Here is a 13,124-nt window from a genome sequence, read left to right as displayed (position 1 = left end):
CATCTCCAAATACAAATTCTCTGAGGGCAGCGAGTCTTTCGCTTCTGTAGGGACTCAATAAATATTAGTCTAGTGAATGAGCATGTCCCCACTTTAAAGATGACAAATGGAGTCTCTGAAAAATCACAGGCCTTAAATGAAAGGTCACCTGCTGCTGAGTGGTAGAACTGGAGATCAAACCGGGCAGACCACAAGGCTGGGCTCCCAACCACCAGGCTGTCCCACCTCCTTTGCCTGGTGGCCAGCCCGTGATGGTGGAGACGGCGTCATATTGTGCAACCCCGGCGTCCAAGCTCCCGGCTCAGAGCCTGGCCCGAAACACGGGCTGGCAGATGTGTGGGGAGCAGACGAGTGACAGGCCACTGATGAGAAACCCTCCTTGCCTCTTAGAAGGGGCAGCAGAGGTGGCTGTGCTCCACCTGCATTTCCTGGGGACTCGGGAGTCCCCCTAGCCACAACACCATCCTGTGATCAGAATGCACTGCCGGTTCCAGGATGGGGTGGCAGTTGCTGTCTGCTGGGTGATCAATGAGAATAATAAACGTGTAGAGTTAATAAGCTCGAGTTAACTTCTCTCCCTTCAGTGACGAATGGGCTTCCCGGAGCCCATAACTCATGCTGTCGGCAAGCCTCCCTTCCCTCCGCATCCATCCAGCCCCAGCCTGCTGCAAAACATTGCCCAGGGAAGGGGAGGGACCTGGTGCAGCCGGGGACTTATTTATGGCCGGGAACGCAGGGCTTTCAGGGAGCAGCAGGGTCTTTCTGGGTGGTTTCTGGCTCCAGAAAGGAGACGGCTGGGGGTGAGGGGGGTGGGCGATCAATCTGCCACCAGTGGCTGGGGGACCATGGGTGACTTCTTTCCCCTCCCGGACCTCCTGTTCCTCATCCGTCAAGGAAGATAATACTAACCTGGGCTGTTCCAAGAATCAGAGATGTGATGCATATAAAAAGTGCTGGACAGGGCTTCCCTGGTGGCGCAGTGGTTGAGAATCTGCCTGCTAATGCAGGGGACACGGGTTCGAGCCCTGGTCCGGGAAGATCCCACATGCCGCGGAGCAACTGGGCCCGTGAGCCACAACTACTGAGCCTGCGCGTCTGGTGCCTGTGCTCCGCAACGAGAGAGGCCAAGATAGTGAGAGGCCCACGCACCGGGATGAAGAGTGGCCCCCGCTTGCCGCAACTAGAGAAAGCCCTCGCACAGAAACGAAGACCCAACACAGCCAAAAATAAATTAATTAATTAATTAAAAATTTTTTAAAAAGTGCTGGACAGTGGGGTGGGTTTGATCGCTTCTGTTTGCAAATGTGTGAAAACTTGGGGGAGAAGATAAGGTAGCTGTGAAGGGAGATTGCAAAGATCCTTGACCCACACTCCCCAAAGGGTGGTCCTCGGACCAGCAGCCCCGAATCTCCTGGGGGCTTGCTAGAAATGCAGGCTCTTGGACCCTGCTCCAGACCTGTTGGACCTGAATCTGCATGTTAACGAGATCCCTTGTGATTCCTGTGCATGTTTCAGGTTGGGAATCACTGGCCTAGACCAAGCATGGACCATCAGTGACTTTGGTGCTTCCATTGACCAGTCCCCTGACAAGAGCAGACATTGCTAATCAATCACAGCACTCTTGCCAGTGGAGCCTAGAAACGGCCTCAGAATCCCTTTCTGCATAGCAGCCTCTGCCACTGCTCAGAGCTGGCATGCAAGGTGGAAACTAGTTGTTGTCCTGGTCTCCCAAATCTTTGACCAGGATCAGGAAACCCAGCCCAGTCCCTTCGACACAGTTTCTGGAACCAGCACTGTTCACAGAACAGGGAAGGTAGCATGAGGCACGGAAGAGGCAGATATGGGAAACTGAGGCAGGGAGAACCCACAAGGCTCAGTGAGCAGTGGGATTCCTGCTCATGTGCGGTGAGGCGTGGACACCGGAACACTCCTGGGAGGGTCTGCCAGACTCCCAGCTCGGCAGAGAGACGATGACCTCCTCTTACCGGCAGACCTTCATAAGAACCTCTCAAAATGGCTTTTAAGAAAAAGTATTTACTACTTAAATTACTGGAGCTATAAAAACTGACTGTGAAAGTCAAACAACACAGAAGTGACATAAAAATATAACAGTCTTGCCCTTAGCGATCCTCTTGCCCTGGGGTAAACAATGTTAGCAGTTTGGTGAATAGTTCTTTCCATTTTACTCTTTGCTCTTTCAAAACATGTTTACAAAAATAAGATCACTCCATGTACCTGACTTTACAACTTGTTTTTTGCCCAGTAATATACACAAACACGGTTCCAGGTCCATACATATGGCTGCCAAATATTTTATAGAATGAACGTCCCAGGATTCATTCAAGCATTGCCCTACTGATCAACACTTAGTACGTGCCTTTTTTTTGGAACAAATACCCTTGTACGTATCACCTACGTGTCTGTATGGTTTTGCTGGATCAAAGGGCACACACATTTTAAACTTTAATAGAAACTGCAGATTACTGTTCCCAAAGACCGTGGCGACTCACACTCCCACCAGCAGTGTCAAAACTACTTGACTGCCCCCCTCCTTGCTGGCACTGGATGTCATCAATATTTAATATTGTTTTCCAGTCTGATGGGAGAGAAATGGCATCTCACTGTTCTTTTTGTTTGTGTCTCCACCACTGCCTGAGCGTGGAGCGGCTCTGCATTCATTTATTTATGGGCCATTTGCATTTCTGGAGCGAATTGCCTGATCAGAGTCTTTGCCTGTATTCCTTCCTCTATTTTTGTTGTGTATTTTTAGGCACTCTTTGTATGTTTCTATTAACTCTTTGTCTCATAAGTGGTCCACCTCTGTGCCAAAAAGAATTCCACGAGAGGAAGCAAGAGGAATAAATGCAAATCCTTCATCTTGGGTGGGCACACGCGCAGTACCTTGGACAGAGGAGGCACGGCTTCTTGGCCGCTCACGGCGTCAGAAGTCGGGGGGCTCAGGGGGAGGTAACGGGGGACAGCTTCTAAAACAGCTAAGTTGGGACAGAGGTGCATTCATAGAGGGAAGGGATTTAAAGTGCTGTTCCCACTTCTGGGGAAGGCGTTCAGCTCTGACCCGCGGCAGAGCGGGGAGGAGGGGGCTGGAGCTCCCTTCCCATGAGTAGTTGGCCCTGCTCAGCCTGGAGCAGAGCAAGGCTGTCCCAGGACTCAAGGAGCAGATGGGCTATGGGCCCAGGGGCAGGGTGGGGGCTGGTCCCAGGTGAGAGTGAGGAGGAATTTTCTCTTTAACCCCCTATTTTTCAAATTGTATGTCAAGCACCTCCTGCTCCTTTCCCTGCTTTATCTTCTCATAGTGCTTATGATTCCTAACATGCTATAAACATTATTAATTTTGTATATTGTCTGTGTCTCCTCACTAGAACGTCAGCTCCATGAGCACACACATTTCTGTCTATTTTGTTCACCACTGTGTCTCCTCCAGAAGCATCGCTATTGTTTCTCCCAGGCTGAGCCATGCAGAAGTGGGTTAGGCTGATATTAGGTAGTGAGCTCCCCATCGGAAGAGGTGAGCAAGTGGAATCTGCCTGGCTACCTAACAGGCTTTCTGTGCAGGGGATCCCAGTATTCATCTGTGATCCTCTCATCAAGGTGAGAGCCAAAAGGGCCTCTAGATCAATGGGAGACCCCCTGGGTCTCCCAGGGCTTCAAGGGGCCAGCATGTCAGCCAGCTGGGACACCAGAGCTCTCCAACTGGGTCAGCTTCTGTTTATGTCCTCGTCCTGGTCCATCCTGAGCCTGGCCCCACCCCCAGTCAACCCCTGTCCAACCTCAACTCTCCCCCCAGCATGAGGCCCTCATGTTTTGGAAAATTGACCGGCATCACACCAGACTGAAAATATCTCAAAATATCGCTTGTGACTTCCTCCCGTTCCTGAGGCCCCCCGCCTGGGCGGGCAGCAACCTTTCCCTCGCTGTTGATTTTCAAGAAAGGCTCTTCCATCGCTGGGACACAGGGAATTTCCAGTATTTTTCTTCCTCTGCTCTTTTTTTTTTTTTTTGGCCTTCAGACGCTTACATTGTGTTGTCCTGACGCAGCTCAGGCAGTGTTTGGCCCCAGAGGCCTGGGCTGGGTCAGCGAGGCTGGACCAGCAGCCCCGGCTCCTTGGGCGCAGGAACAATGCCTCCATAATTCACTGAAAACTCCCCTCGGATGACTTTTTCCTGTTGCTGATTGTCTCCGTGGTCCAGGCCCGCACAAACTGCTTTTTCCTGCAGCTAAATTTAAAAGAGCCAGACCTTGGAAACAGTGCCCCGGGCTGGCCTCGCTGTAGGGGCAGAGTTGGGGGAGGCTAAGTAGACGCAGAGCCCACCGGCCTGAAATATAGACAGGTGGCCGCAGCCCTGTCCTCATTTTATTCTGCAAACCACCTTAGAGCCTCTCCAGCTACAGTCACAGACCTTGGAGTTCAGAAAAGCCTCCTGGTTCTGTAGAGGTCAGAGAGGCCCCAGGTGCTATCCCAGAGCAGGGCAGCAGGCAGGTCTGGGGGTCCACAGGGCAGCGTCAGACCTCGCCAGGCGTTGGATTCACAGGGTGAGGAAAAGGAGTTTTGTCTCAGGCAGAGCGGAGCAGAGGGCACAGGCGGCCAGGAGGAGTGAGCCCCTTACCACTGGGGGTTGCAAGCAGAAGGGGCATGGCACCGCCGTAGCCACGGGGTTGGGAAAGGCACAGTCCTGAGGCCCCCCCACCTCCGTTCACCTCCCCCACCCTTCCCACGTGGCTCTTTCTTGAGGCCTGGGGGCCCAGCCCGGCGCCACTATCAGTCACCCTGGATAGCTGCCCGTCCGCCAGGGGACCTCATCAGCCCTGTCACCTCTCAGTGTGGGTCCCCATATCCCAGGGCTGCTGAGTGGCAGAGAGCAGACAGGGCCCGCAGAGAGGGGGCCTCGACGCGGGAAGCCCTGGCAGACGGGCAGCTACACGGCGCTGCTCCCGACCCCTAAGGACCAGGGTGGAAGGCGTGAGAGGTCAGTGTGAGTGTGGGCAGGTCGCGCCATGTGGAGACGCCCCCCAGTGGACTGCGGACCACAGGACACGGACCTGAGGTTCTCAGACGGTCCAGAGCCCAGCGAAGGTGGCGGCGGGGAGCAAAGGTTGGATCCCACCTGTTCCTACTTCCTAGAGGAAACGGCCAGGTGATAAGAAGGAAGAAGGGAGCAAATATCACAGACAGAGGCAGACACAGCAAGTGCCCCAAACAAAATGACAAACCTCACAGCAACCCTACAAACACACTAATTAAGAGACGTTTCCCAGTTGCTGGGTATTTACACATCACCTCCATGATGTCTGCCACATTTATTTATTGAATGTCCATTGCTAGACCCATTCACATTTTCAACTTAGATGTATTTAAAAGAAACTTCGAACACTGTTTAATTTGCCATACGTACAAGGTCACAGTAGACTGGAGAGACAGAACGTAAAGCGACATTGCTAAATTCTAGCCAAACACTGTTGCCTGCAAAGGCCCTGAGCTTTAGACCCCATCCCTTGGTTAAGAAGGGAGATTAGCAAGTATCAGAGAGGTGTTAAAGATGGCGTAGCACCCACCCAAGACTCTCCCTGATGTAATGGCAGGGCAGGAAGAGGATGGAAGGAGTACCTTTCTCACTCTGTGCCCTGTCTGCTTCCACCTAAAATGAATTGCTTACAGCTGGTGACACAGCTGACAAGTGTCCTTGAAAGTACTAGCGAGGTGAGCATCCCAGCTATCCTCGGGGAGTCCCCTACTGACCTCCCTCCCCACGTGACCCCCAGGCCAGCTTGCAGAAGGGTCCCGGATCTCAGGCTGGGAAACCCCAGGATCTGGTCATACCCCAACTCTCGAGGTATGTGATCCTTTCTGGAACCTCCTTTACAGCTTGCACCTCCAGTGCCTCACGTCTCCGAAAGCTCCTCCCTGAGCAGAGAGGTCCCCTTCCTCCTTCTTTCACCTGCACAGGTGACACATGCTGCACGGGAACCTGGGGGAGGTGGCATCAGTCCTCTCCACCTGGGTGACTGCAGGGCATCTCTAAGGAACACAAACCAAACCAGTTCCTAATCCTCACCCCCAGGCAGGCTCCTCTTGCAGCCTCCCCAACTGGAATAACATCTCCATCCTTCCGGAACACTGGAGTCATGTCCACTATGCCTCTTCTCTCCGCAGCCCAAATCCAATCTGTTAGGAAATTCTGTTGGCTTCCAGATCTTCAAAACACATCCACACTCTCCCCGTGTCCACCTTTGCCCCCAGACTGTTCTTCCCAGCTTTGGAGGAGGAGAGACCCAGGTTAGTATTTGTGGGGAAAATTGTTGCTTTTTATTTTTCTGACATTCTCCTCTCTTTCCCTGTTTCTTTCTTTTTCCCTCTGTCTCTCTTTTCCCATTTCCAGTGTTTTAATCTCTGTGCTAAGCACAAGCTTCGTAGTCAAAAGGCTTGAGTTCAAAACCTGACTCTGCCATTTACTGTGCATTTTGGGGCAAGTTACTTAACTTTTCGGTGCCTCAATTTCCACTTCTAAAAAATGAAGAGAATAGAAAAGCAAAGTCAGAGATACTACCCAAGGTCAATACTTATTCTAAAGCTACAGTAATCAAGACAGAATGGTACTGGCAAAAGAACAGACAGATAGGTGGAACAGAAAAGAGATCCCAGGAACAGACCCACAAAGATATAATAAACTGATCTTTGACAAAAGAGCAAAGGTAACACAATGGGGAAAGACAGTCTTCTCAACAAATGGTGCTGGGACAACTGGGCATCTATATGCAAAAAAAAAAAAAATCTATACTCAGATCTTACACCCTTCTGTAAGAATTGACTCAAAATGGATCACTGACCTAATGTAAACTGCAAACTATAAAACTCCTAGAAGATAACATAGGAGAAAATCTAGATGACTTTGGGTATGGTGATACCTTTCTAGATACAACACTAAAGGCACTATTCATGAAATAAATAACTGATAGCCTAGACTTCATTAAAATTAAAAACTTCTGCTCTGCAAAAAACAATGTCAAGAGAATGAAAAGACAAGTCACACTGGAGAAAATATTTGCAAAAGACACATAAAGGACTGTTATCCAAAATACACAAATAACTCTTAAAATGTAACAACAAAATGAACAACCTGATTAAAAAATAGGCAAAAGGGGCTTCCCTGGTGGCGCAGTGGTTGAGAATCTGCCCGCTAATGCAGGGGACACGGGTTCGAGCCCTGGTCTGGGAAGATCCCACATGCCACGGAGCAACTAGGCCCATCAGCCACAACTACTGAGCCTGCGCATCTGGAGCCTGTGCTCTGCAACATGAGAGGCCGCAATAGTGAGAGGCCCGTGCACTGCGATGAAGAGTGGCCCCCACTTGCCACAACTAGAGAAAGCCCTCGCACAGAAACGAAGACCAAACACAGCAAAAAAAAAAAAAGGCAAAAGACTTGAACAGACACCTCACCAAAAAAGATATACAGATGGCAAATAAGCATATGAAAAGATTCTCAAAATTATATGCTATTATGAAAGTGTAAATTAAAACAACAGGGATTTCCCTGATGGCGCAGTGGTTAAGAATCCTCCTGCCAATGCAGGGGACACGGGTTTGAGCCCTGGTCCGGGAAGATCCCACATGCCACGGAGCAACTAAGCCTGTGTGCCACAACTACTGAGCCTGTGCTCTAGAGCCACAACTACTGAGCCCGTGTGGCACAACTACTGAAGCCCAAGCGCCTAGAGCCTGCGCTCTGCAACAAAAGAAGCCACCGCAATGAGAAGCCCGTGCACCGCAACGAAGAGTAGCCCCCACTCGCAGCAACTAGAGAAAGCCCGCGCGCAGCAACGAAGACCCAACGCAGCCAAAAATAAATAAATAAATAAATAATAGATTATGATTATATGAAGGAAGTGATTTAAAAAACAACAACAACAATAATGAGATAACACTTCACGCCTGTTCGAATGGCCAAAATGCAGAACACTGACAAGACCAAATGCTCCACCAAATATGGAGCAACAGGAACGCTCATTCATTGCTGGTAGGAATGCAAAACGGTACAGCCACTTTGTAAGATAGTTTGGTGGTTTCTTACAAAACTAAACATACTTTTACCATATGGATTAGCAATCACACTCCTTGGTATTTTCACAAATGAGTTGAAAACTTATATTTTCAAAACATAAATGAAAACCTTCACATGGATATTTAGAGCAGCTTTATTCATAACTGCCAAAACTTGGAAGCAACTAAGACGTCCTTCTTGGGTGAGTGAATAAACTGTGGTCCACCCAGACAATGGAATATTATTCAGCGCTAAAAAGAAATGAGCTACAGGACTTACCTGGTAGTCCAATGGCTACGACTCCACGCACCCAACTCAGGGGGCCAAGGTTTGATCCCTGGTTAGAGAACACGTGCCTCAACTAAAGATCCCGCATGCTGCAACTAAAAAAAAAAAAAAAAAAAATCCTGCATGACACAACTAAAGATCCTGCATGCCACAAGTAAAAGATCCTGCATGTCGCAGCGAAGCTCCCACACACAGCAACAAAGATCCCACATGCCACAACTAAGACCTGATGCAGCCAAATAAATAAATAAATAATTTTTAAAATAAATTAAAAACATAAAAATCATTGGTACATTATAGCATTAATACCATAGTTAAACTCTGAACAGCAGGGACACTGATATAATAAACAGTAAAAAGAAAAGAAATGAGCTACCAAGCCATGGAGGAACCTTAAATGCATATTATTAAGTGAAAGAAGCCAATCTGAAAATGTTACAAACTGTATGATTCCAACTATATGACATTTTGGAAAAGGAAAACCCCCGGATAGCAGGGGTTGAGGGGAGGGAGGGATGAACAGGCGGAGCACAGAGGATTTTTAGGGCAATGAAACTACACTGTATGACACTATAATGGTGGATACACATCATCACATCTTTGTCCAAACCGACAGAATGTGCATCACTGAGAGTGAACCCTAATGTAAACTACTGGCTTTGGGTGATAAAGATGCGTCAAGTGTAGGTTCACCAACTGTAACAAATACACCACTCTGGGGGCCGATGGTGATGGTGAGGAAGGCTGTGCTTGTGTGTGTGGTGGGGACCGGGTGGGAATAGGGTGTAAATGGGAACTCTCCGTACTTTCGGCTCAGTTTTGCTGCGAACCTAAAACTCCTCTAAAAAATGAAGTCTATTTTTTTTTAAATTGGAGAGAATGAGAGTCCATTCCTCCTGGGTCTAATGTCAGGCCTTAACGGGGGCATATGAGGACGGCTCCCAGTGCAGAGTCTGCAAGAAGTTCATTAATTTGGAGACCAAAGGAAACACAGGGTGGGGGCTTCTGACTGGGCAAAGTCATCCTCAGCATATGGCGGGAGGTGTAGGCTGGGGAGGGCTGTGCACACACGGACCTGCCCCTGGGGACTCTGGCTTTTCCTTTTCCCCTCAGGATCCTCTCTTCTCATTTACTAAGAGCAGCCCCCCTGCCCAAGCCTGCACCCCGAATTCTTGCTGTAGACAGGTCCTGTCCCAGTCCTCAAATCCTGTGGCTTTCAGCTTTTTGTGACCCATCTCCCAGGGAAGAAAGACATTTCACATGAGGACAAAAAGAGCCAACAGCCATGGCGGCTCCATATTCCCTGAGCTCTCCCAGAACCCCTCCTTCATTTCTCACAATGACAGAGGTGAGGGTGCTACTCTTCTCCACGAACAGATAAGGAAACAGAGGCCTGGAAGGTGGCACAATGCATCTGAGGTCACGGGCCCGGGCAAGTGGGCTCTGGCCCAAGGCCCACCTTGAGCGCAGTTTTTGGCCACTGCACTCAAGGTGACTGAAATAAAGCTTGTGGCTTTATTATCTGCAATGCACCCTGTTTTCTATTCCAGTTCTCTTTTTAAAAATGCAGAACACAACTCATTAAATGGATTTCACAGCTCACTAGTGGGTGGTCACCTGCAGGTCCTTGGCAGGATGTGCTGGTTCTCTGAGACCCCAAATGCCTGGGGCGCACCCACTGGGTCCTCCCCAACCTGTCAGCACCCCTCCCAGCTCCCCCCTCCCCACTTCACTATCCTCCAACCCCACAGAGCCAGGCACGGAACGACCCAACTTCTCTCCCACATGTGAGCTGACAGCTCCGGGGCAGCTCACCGTCCCTGTAGCCCCAGAACTGGGGAAGCCAGGGAGGGAGCCTATCCCCATCTCCCTGGTGGGGAATGTCATTGTGATGCAGCTGGCGAAGGAGCTTTGCCTAGAGGGGCTTTCATTTCCGCAGGCTCGAGCTGTGGGGCGGGAGGAGATGGCTCAGAGATAGGGAGCCGCTGCTGGGCTGTGCTCCCCAGCAGCCAGCCAAGCTCCTTAACCCTTGAGGGAGTTGGAGACTGGGAGACAGCCAGCAGTGGGCCTTGCATTGCAGCCTGGCATGGGGTGGGGGCTCTTCAATCACCTAGTTATTAATAAATAGTTATTCTCATCCACTTTTGCTGAGCATGAGCTGAGTCTTTCCTCTGAATTATCACACAGAATCCATCCACAGACCTGCAAGGTTGTTACTGTGATTATCCCCACTTTACAGAGGGGGGAGTGGAGGCCCAGGGACCAAAGTTGCTTGCCCACCGTCCAAAGGCTTGGATGGGAGGGGCACAGGGTTTTCTTTTTTGAAGGGGGAGACACCTTCAGGTTCTGGGGGAGCGATGTCAGGGGCCTCAGCAACTGGGAGCCTTGGATTTATCCTGCATCTTCCAGAGACCTCCTGGACTCTCAGCAGAGAGGCCCCATCCTCTCTCATGCACACCTCCTGCTCTTTCTCCTGCCTCAGTTTATTCCTGGCATTAATGCCGCTGTGCTGTGCATCTTATGCTGGTTCTCATCCACTTGAGCTGTGTGTTTATGACCCCCACGTCGCTGTGCGCGCAACCTGGCCCACTGCTTCTCACTGTGAGAAGTTGACTTTATGGGTTGTTCTCGTGTCCAGCATCTTGGTGAATCCATATTGGTTGTTATTTGTCTATTGATTCTTGGTTGGTTGTTCCATGCAGATGATTGAATCACCTGCAAATAGTGGATGTTTTTATAATTTCCTTTCACATACCTGTATCTCTTTGCTATGGACATTTGTGTTTCTCCCCAAAGTTTATACACTGGAGCCCTAACCCACAATGCAACGGTATTTGGAGGTGGGCCTTTTAGAGTTAAGCAGGTTTAGATGGGGTCATGAGGGTGGAGCCCCCTGGGGAGATCGGGGCCCCTGTGAGAGGAGGAAACCAGCGATCTCTCTCTGTGCGCACACACCAAGAAAGGCCAAGCCCAGGAAGAGTACCCTCACCAAGAACCCAACCATGTTGGCACCCTGACCTTGGACTTCCAGGCTCCAGAGGAGAAATAAATGTTTGTTGTTTAAGCCATACACTCTGTGGTATTTTGTAAGAGCAGCCTGAACTGACTATGACACTCTCATTTCTATTTCTTTCCACATAGCGTTCAGGACTTCTAATACAGTGCTGTTGACCGTAGTATCCTTATCTTGTTCCTAACTTTACGGAGAATGCATTACAGTGTCTCCACTAAGAAAAATGTTTGCTTCAGGATTAAAAATAATTTTTTGAGGTAAAATACACATAAAAGTTGCCGTCTTAGGCATTTTTAAGTGTACAGCTCAGTGGTATTAAATACATTCACATTGTTGTGCAGCCATTTTCACCATCCGTCCTCATAACTCTCTTCACCTTGTAAAACTGAAACTGTCCCCGTTAAACACTAACTCTCCATTGCCCTCCCCACAGCCCTTGGCAACCACCACTCTACTTTCTGCCTCTACCATTTTGATTTCTCTGAGTACCTCATATAAGCGGAATCATGCAATATTTGTGTTTTTGTGACTGGTTCATTCCACTCAGCTTCATGTCCTCAAGGTTCATCCATGTTGTAGCATATTGCAGAATTTCCTTCCTTTTTAAGGCTGAATGATATTCCATCATATGTACAGACCACAACTTTGATTATCCATCACCTGTCAATGGGCCCTGGGGTTGCTGCCACATTTCAGCTATTGTGAATAATGCTACTATGAACATGGGTGTACAGGTGTTTTTTGGAGACCCTGCTTTCAATTCTGTTGGGTATGTACCTAGAGGTGGAATTGATGGAATATATAATTCTATTTTTAATTTTTTGAGGCACCACTATACTATCCCATAGCAGCTGTACCCTTTTACATTCTCAACAAGAGTAAACAAGGATTTCAATGCTTCCACATCCTCACCAACACTTGCTGTTTTCTGGCTTTTTGATAGAAGCTCTCCTACTGGGTGTGAGGTGGTATCTTGTTGTAGTTTTGATTTGCATTTCCCTAATGATTAGCAATGTAGAGCATCTTTTCATGTGCTTACTGGACATTTGTATGCCTTCTTTGGAAAAATGACTATTCAGGTCCTTGGTTCAATATTGAATGAGGTTCTTTTAGATATTCTCTATATAGTCTGGATATTAATCCCTTATCGGATGTATGATTTTCAAATATTTTCTCCCATACTGTGTACTCACTTTTTACTGTGAATAGTGTCTTTTGATGCACAAAGTTTTTAAAATTTTTATGAAGTCCGATTTGTCTATTTTTTCTTTTGTTACATGTTCCTTTCGTGCCATATCTATGAAATCAGTGCCAAGTCCAATACCATGACGCTGTTGTCCTGTGTTTTCTTCTAAGAGTTTTATTTTTTTAGGCCTTACATTTAGGCCCTTGATCCATTTTGAGTTAATTTTTAAATATGGTGTTATGGAATGGTCCAACTTCATTCTTTTGCATGTGCATACCCAGTTTTCCCAGCACCATTTGCTGAAAAGACTGTTCTTTCCCCATTGAATGGTCTTGGCACCCTCATTAAAAATCATTTGACCATATAGGTGAGGGCTTACTTCTGGGATTTCTACTCTTTTCCATTGGTCTATATGTCTATCATTATGCCAATACCACACTGTTCTGATGACTGTAGTTTTTGTTTTATGGCTTTTTTTAAATCTTTTTTTTTTAACATCTTTAGTGGAGTATAATTGCTTTACAATGGTGTGTTAGTTTCTGCTTTATAACAAAGTGAATCAGTTATACATATACATAT

The 13,124-nt window shown here is 48.3% G+C and overlaps 1 long non-coding RNA gene across 1 annotated transcript in view; it reads right to left on the bottom strand.

Annotated features, from left to right (window-relative positions):
- Positions 1–5,264: 5,264 nt before the first annotated feature.
- The window catches only part of LOC129391520 (uncharacterized), a 35,691-nt gene continuing 27,831 nt past the window's right edge, over positions 5,265–13,124 (bottom strand). Inside the window, exons 2-3 of the long non-coding RNA XR_008615775.1 lie at positions 8,338–8,441; positions 5,265–6,271 (exon numbers count right to left, since the gene is read on the bottom strand). This is a non-coding gene — a long non-coding RNA (uncharacterized lncRNA). The remainder of the gene's footprint in view (positions 6,272–8,337; positions 8,442–13,124) is intronic.

Source organism: Physeter macrocephalus, chromosome 18 (genome assembly GCF_002837175.3).
Source record: "Physeter macrocephalus isolate SW-GA chromosome 18, ASM283717v5, whole genome shotgun sequence".
Taxonomy (NCBI): Eukaryota; Metazoa; Chordata; class Mammalia; order Artiodactyla; family Physeteridae; genus Physeter; species Physeter macrocephalus.
This window is presented reverse-complemented; position numbering and strand designations above follow the sequence as displayed.